Source organism: Schistocerca cancellata, chromosome 2 (genome assembly GCF_023864275.1).
Source record: "Schistocerca cancellata isolate TAMUIC-IGC-003103 chromosome 2, iqSchCanc2.1, whole genome shotgun sequence".
NCBI lineage: Eukaryota > Metazoa > Arthropoda > Insecta > Orthoptera > Acrididae > Schistocerca > Schistocerca cancellata.
Genome location: NC_064627.1, coordinates 696,915,835 through 696,923,955, shown reverse-complemented (window position 1 = coordinate 696,923,955; position 8,121 = coordinate 696,915,835).

Genomic DNA, 8,121 nt, shown 5'->3' with positions numbered 1-8,121 from the left:
TATGTGCAATGTATTGTCAATCAGCAACAAAATTTGTGCTACCAGAACCAATGAGACAAGTTTATCATTTTTATCATACATATTTAATCGAAATAAGTAAAAAAAATGGATGTTGACGAGGAAAGTGACGTCAGGAATAATTAAAAATGTCTTCAATTAACATTTTGTATCACTGTTTTACCCATAAGTGACATCCACAAATCGGGAAGTTGAAACGTTTAACTCAATTTCATTAATCATAATCGATGATTTTGGAAAGCCCACAACTGTCATTCATTCATCAAATAATGAAACACTGCACCACTTTCGTAGCTTTTCATGCTTACAGCGACGCACTTCTCATTGTCACGATCAAATATTTACAATGATTTTGTGTTGTGCTGCCTGTCTTGCACTGTAGTTGTCTTTTTGAAGTTGTTAGATACAGTGCCTCTTCCGTTATGCAGCAAACCACACGCACACAAACCATCACTCACACTGTTTGTGAAATAAGAAGGGAGATTTACGCCATTTTAAAGCCAGAGTAGGTGGGGCCTGCCGCCATTTTAAGTAGCCCAAAGCGTTACCAGACTACTGCTTGCGATTGCTGCTGGTTCATTATTTCTGTTGTGTGCATGCAACAGCTGTTTTATTAAACACTAAAAATTATAGAGCTTACGTGAACGACATAGAATCAGGAAGGCAGTTTCGAACGTGTTTCTCTTCTTGAATGCATATTTGCTCTAGTAATACCACACATTTGGGCTCGATAACGTAACTTGTTTTTTGATGCTATATTTCGGATACCCAGAAACAGAAGGAAGTGACATGAATAGCATGCTTTCGCAATCCATTTAATTCCACTTTTGCTGTATATGCATCGAAATCAAATGGAACTGGAACTCCAAAACAATTGCTTGTTTCCTACTGGTATTGGTACTGCGTCTTCTTCGTTATGTTTTCAACTTTCAACTAGTATGTACCACAGTTTTAGCGTTCACATTTGCAAAAAACTAACCTATGTGTTCTTTGCTAGCCCATAAAAGTGTGCAGTGAGGAAAGAAGCAAGGCATGCTATCGTATCTTGTGCATGGCAACGAAGTAAATGATTAGTGAAATTTCAAAGAAACTGAACTGCATAGAGATATACTTCAAAGCATAACAGAGTTCTTGCTTTATTAGATAGCCCGTACACTGGTTTCACTGTAGGCTAATCATCTTCTCACTTTGAAATCTTACATATGACATGTGATTCACAGTGTGGCCAATAATAGCAACTTAGAGGGTAAAAAAAAGATATAATTTTTAAAACATCTTCTAGCATTGTGAATGTTATAAATATGATTAAGGGAATGGTCTCAAACCCTTAAGATCCCATAAAATGAATATTTTACTTTAACATGTATATAACTAAGTTTTTAGTAGTACATAATACGTAGGCTTACCTTTCCAACAGTAGTCTATTTGCTTCTTTTCCTGGAATATTTCTTTCGAGTAACTCTGTCAGTTTTTCAGGAATAACCAAAAACAGCACAACTGGAATGTACGTTTACTTTGATCATCTGCTTGGTTTTACTTCTGAATTTCATTAGAGGTTTTCAAAGCTTATAACCCTCTACCATAATTTGTGATACATCAATAGTTAGTTAGTTAAATTCGCATACCACACATCATTTGCATGATAAATCATTTTATATATTGACATCATATTTTTGTATATTTGCCTCCATTCTGATCATTTATTAGTTTTTTGGTTTATAATAAAACACAGACAGATGTTAGTAATTCACCATTTAACTATTAAAGTAACAGACAATCAGCAGAATAGGAGGAGTTGTCGAAGAGAAATGTTTCTAGTTTATTTTCAAATTTTACGTTACTTTCTGTCAGGCATTTTATGTCAATGGGTAAGTGAACAAAAATTTTCCACCATTTAACTATTAAAGTAACAGACAATCGGCAGAAGAGGAGGAGTTGTCGAAGAGAAATGTCTTCAGTTTATTTTCAAATTTTAAGTTACTTTCTGACAGGCATTTTATATCAATGGGTAAGTGAACAAAAATTTTCGTTGCAGCATTCTATGGTTCTATGGTTGTTATGACTTAAATTTCTTCTTTGGAAATTTATTATAGAGAGGATAGACAGATGCTAGTAATTCGCCACTTAACTATTACAATAACAGACAATCTGCAAAATAGGAGAAGTTGCCAAAGAGAAATGTTTTCAGTTTATTTTCAAATTTTATGTTGCTTTCTGTCAGGCATTTTATATCAATGGGTAAGTGAACAAAACTTTTCGTTGCAGCATTGTGAATCTCTGTTTGTGCTACAGACAAGTTTAATGTGATGTAATGAGTGTCATTTTTTCTTCTGGTGTTGTCATTATGTACATCATTCATTCTTCCTCTTGGAGTGCAGTGGATTATTTACAACAAATTTCATGAGGTAATAATTATATTGTTAAATGGATAGAGCGTTACACACACACCAAACAGCAGACAGGTATGATGAAAAGAGTCTTCACAGAAGTTTTCAGCCAAAACCTTCTTGAGAGAGGAAGTAAAGCATGCACACATGACCGCTGTCTCCAGCTGTTCTAGCTAGAATCCTTTTCAATGAGGGAGGAAATATGAACAATAAACAATTATGGTGGGAGAAATTTAGGGCATGAGATTACACCCCAACAGTTATCGTCGTTACATAGTCGTGTTGTGCAGGGATGAGACCGTCGATATTTGGATGTCAGAGCATTTGCGATTTGGAAGGCAATGGAAAACAAAGGAAATAAGAAAAAGGACAGACACTGGGTAAAGAAAAGTGAATCTAACGTTCAATGACAGTTACTACAATTAATGCAAACAGCACAACCATAATTCATGAATACGAAAGAAAATATTGCTTGAACAGCTGCACTTATGAAATGAAATGAGATTCCTTTAAAGTTTGGAATACAATCGGAACGATTAGTACACCCATAAACAATGCAAGCTGGCATTTTGATGAGACGATTACATCTCCACGTAATCAAAGCGCCCAGCACAACCAAAACTGGTCATAGGCACTGGAAAATGACGTCATGAGTAAGTATCACCACTGTGAACCATGGAGGTATGAATGGTGTGAACCTAATGTTCTGGGCTACTTAAAATGGCGGACGTTGGCTTCAAGTCTGTGACATAATGACACCCCTCTTCTATTTCTACCTTCATGCACAGCACGGTACCTTAACCTCAAAAAGACGACACAGCAAATTGCACGAGAGGCACAACACACATACGAACAGCACACGAAATGTCTGCATAAATATTAGCACTTGACAGTCTTGACATGATTAGTGCTAAGAATGAGAAAAACATGTACCGGTTGCACTGTTTTATTATTTAAGTCAGGAACATTTGAGCAATGGGAAGAGAACAGAGGTGTCAACTAGCACTGCAGGTAGTCAGACAGCGAAACACATGAAACATCTGTCCAAATAAACCCAAAGGGTTCTGACAGCTGAAACTATCACAAAGCTGCACATGCACAGTAGAGACAGTTTGAAAACTGTTTGACTCGGTTGTGACAGCTTTTCTCGAGTGAACCTATAGACTGATAATTTATGGAAAGTTCTGGTTGAGAATTACGAATTATTTAGGAATAATGGAGACGTCTCATTGAAAGGCAGAAGTGCTGCGTCGTTGATAGGCACATAAACAAAAAGTATAGAGATTGGCTGGCTTTTGGAATACACTTTCTTTTTCACGTTTGTGGGGTAGACAGGCACAAAAACGCACACACTAACTCACATCGACACACGTCTCCCTGGTCCACGGTGAGTGTACCAGGTTGAGGTGGGGGTTTGACGACTATACCAATATCCCTCATGCCAATGGCCTCGCCACAATTAAACACTACATCTCCCAGCGCCATGCAAATTCCAAACCCACCTCTACCACACCAACAAATCTCACCTATATAGCCTGGCCGAACATGACAGACGTTTCTTCAGTGATGAGAACTCCCACGCCCAGTATGCTGAAGGCCTCACAAAGGTCTTCACAGACAGGCAATACCTTACAGACCTAATTCACAAACAGACCTCTCATGCCATATCCTCACACATGCCTGATACTCAAATCCAACTAAAGAACTAACCACAAAGAAGAGCTCCCCTTGTCACCCAATGCCACTGATGCTTCTGATCCATCTAAAAGTAGTGTTACGCTACTCACCCAACCTCCACAAGTTCTTAGTCCATCCCTATGCCACTCCCTCCCTCAGTCCCCTGCCAAAGGAATCACACCCCTGTGGGACACCCAGATGCAATCCCTGCCCAATTCACCCACCCAACACTATAAAATCCTGTCCTATTAGAACCTTATCCTACGCCATCAGAGGCCAAGCCACCGTGAAAGCAGCAATGATATATACAAGCTGTGCTGCAACCAATACACAGCATTTTACGTTAGTATGCAAAACAACCAGCTGTCAACTAGAATGAAAGGCGGCCACAAAACTGTTTCCAATAACAGTGTGGACCACCTAGTGGCACAACATGCAGCAGAGCACAATCCCTGGCATCTGTACCCTCCCCACCACTACCAGCTTTTCCGAGCTGCACAGATGGGAGTTAACATAACAGCACAACTTTCACTCCCCTAACCTTCCTGGCCTAAACCTAAAGTATCTCATTGCTCCCCCCCCCCCCCAACTCAATAGTGTGTGTGTGTGTGTGTGTGTGTGTGTGTGTATGTGTGTGTGTGTGTGTGTGTGTGTGTGTATGTCCACACCATCACCAGTCCCAGTACCCACCCCCCCCACCCAGTTGTGTCCTGACATTACCTAGTTTTGTGCTGTTATCTCACCCCCTAGTCTATGAAATAGCGTGCCCAGCCATGTGCCACCTACCCCCTCTACCTGCATCCCTACCCAACCCACAGACGACTCCCCATTCTCCCATGAGCCAGTAGCACTTCACCCAACCCTCTCCCTGCCTCCCACCTCTCTCCATCCCTCACCCCATCTCATCCCACACCCCCACCTCAACTTAGTACACTCACCGTGGACCAGGGAGACGTGTGTCGATGTGAGTTAGTGTGTGCGTTTTTGTGCCTGTCTACCCCACAAACGTGAAAAAGAAAGTGTATTCCAAAAGCCAGCCAATCTCTATACTTTTTGTTTATGTGCCTATCAACGACGCAGCACTTCTGCCTTTCAATGAGACGTCTCCATTATTCCTAAATAATTCGTAATTCTCAACCAGAACTTTCCATAAATTATCAGTCTATAGGTTCACTCGAGAAAAGCTGTCACAACCGAGTCAAACAGTTTTCAAACTGTCTCTGCTGTGCATGTGCAGCTTTGTGATAGTTTCAGCTGTCAGAACCCTTTGGGTTTATTTGGACAGATGTTTCATGTGTTTCGTTGTCTGACTACCTGCAGTGCTAGTTGACACCTCTGTTCTCTTCCCATTGCTCAAATGTTCCTGACTTAAATAATAAAACAGTGCAACCGGTACATGTTTTTCTCATTCTTAGCACTAAGCATGTCGAGACTGTCAAGTGCTAATATTTATGCAGACATTTCGTGTGCTGTTCGTATGTGTGTTGTGCCTCTCGTGCAATTTGCTGTGTCGTCTTTTTGAGGTTACGGTACCGTGCTGTGCATGAAGGTAGAAATAGAAGAGGGGTGTCATTATGTCACAGACTTGAAGCCAACGTCCGCCATTTTAAGTAGCCCAGAACATTAGGTTCACACCATTCATACCTCCATGGTTCACAGTGGTGATACTTACTCATGACGTCATTTTCCAGTGCCTATGACCAGTTTTGGTTGTGTTGGGCGCTTTGATTACGTGGAGATGTAATCGTCTCATCAAAATGCCAGCTTGCATTGTTTATGGGTGTACTAATCGTTCCGATCGTATTCCAAACTTTAAAGGAATCTCATTTCATTTCATAAGTGCAGCTGTTCAAGCAATATTTTCTTTCGTATTCATGAATTATGGTTGTGCTGTTTGCATTAATTGTAGTAACTGTCATTGAACGTTAGATTCACTTTTCTTTACCCAGTGTCTGTCCTTTTTCTTATTTCCTTTGTTTTCCATTGCCTTCCAAATCGCAAATGCTCTGACATCCAAATATCGACGGTCTCATCCCTGCACAACACGACTATGTAACGACGATAACTGTTGGGGTGTAATCTCATGCCCTAAATTTCTCCCACCATAATTGTTTATTGTTCATATTTCCTCCCTCATTGAAAAGGATTCTAGCTAGAACAGCTGGAGACAGCGGTCATGTGTGCATGCTTTACTTCCTCTCTCAAGAAGGTTTTGGCTGAAAACTTCTGTGAAGACTCTTTTCATCATACCTGTCTGCTGTTTGGTGTGTGTGTAACGCTCTATCCATTTAACAATATAATTATTACCTCATGAAATTTGTTGTAAATAATCCACTGCACTCCAAGAGGAAGAATGAATGATGTACATAATGACAACACCAGAAGAAAAAATGACACTCATTACATCACATTAAACTTGTCTGTAGCACAAACAGAGATTCACAATGCTGCAACGAAAAGTTTTGTTCACTTACCCATTGATATAAAATGCCTGACAGAAAGCAACATAAAATTTGAAAATAAACTGAAAACATTTCTCTTTGGCAACTTCTCCTATTTTGCAGATTGTCTGTTATTGTAATAGTTAAGTGGCGAATTACTAGCATCTGTCTATCCTCTCTATAGTAAATTTCCAAAGAAGAAATTTAAGTCATAACAACCATAGAACCATTCAAATTAAAAAGTTCTCATTCAACAAAAACTCTATAATAAATTATTATATAATAGATACCTAAAATAAAGGTCATAGTTCTTTAAATAAAAAAGAAAAAACTGAAAGAACAAATAGAAAATAAATTCACAAGCTAAGATGAAAATCTTCACATCATTGATCCCACAAAACAAATTTTTCATATAAAATACTTAAACAATTTAAACAAAGAAATATTCACCCATTAAACAAAGAATATTTAATGGCAATCAATGTGAAAGTAAAAGATGGTATCCCTAAAAATAACGTAGGGAACAAGTATAAACCCCAGAATAATAGTTCCATGCTGAGAATATCTATGCATATATAAAGTGTAACACCTCTAAAAAAAAGATAAAAAATTGGAGCAAAAACTCTAAAAGAAGACCAAGAAATAATTCTAAATAATAATCTAAGTTCACCCACCAAATTTAATGATGGAGGAGCAGCTACATTTTATGATCTCTGAAGTAATCACCACAAAGCCATTCTAGGCATCAAATTAATCATACCCTTATTAATTAATAATCTTTGTCTACCTAAACATTCATAAATAATATTAGACAAACAAAATAAACCAGAACAACATAAACCATGGCCAACTATTATAGAAAGTAAACCTATACAACCCCATCAATTCATAGTCATTAATCCAACAAAAACCATTCTTATATGAGCAACAGAAGAGGTTGTGTTGGGTTGTTTGGGGGAGGAGACCAGACAGTTAGGTCATCCATCTCATTGCATTAGAGGACGGGGAAGGACGACAGCTGTGGCCTTTCAAAGGAACCATCCTGGCATTTGCCTGGAGCGATTTAGGGAAATCACAGAAAACCTAAATCAGACATGGGATTGAACCGTCGTCCTCCCAAAAGCGACAGAAGAATAAGCAATTAAAGACTTTAAATCAACCTGACGAAAACCAATAAATCTGACAATAACTCCACCAGATAAACCCAAAGGCAACCAGAAATAATTAAACTTCAACCCCAAATAGCAAATAACTTTTACTACACGAAAAATTCCATAACAACCTAGCTTCAATAAAACACCAGCAAATATTATTCTACCAGAAATAGGAGCCTCTACATGGGCCTTAGGAATTCATAAATGAACCAAAAATATTGGAATCTTAACTAAAAAGGCCAAAATCATAAAAGCATAAAATATAAAATTGTAAGAACCGAAATCAACCAATAAAGGAAAATATAAAATATTAGAAAATCACAAACCCTAAATAAAACTAACAACAAAGGCAATCTAGCAACCAAAGTATAAAAAATTGGATAAACACCAGCCTGCAAACGCTCTGGTTGATAACCCCGGTGTGGCTGAGCGGTTCTAGGCGCT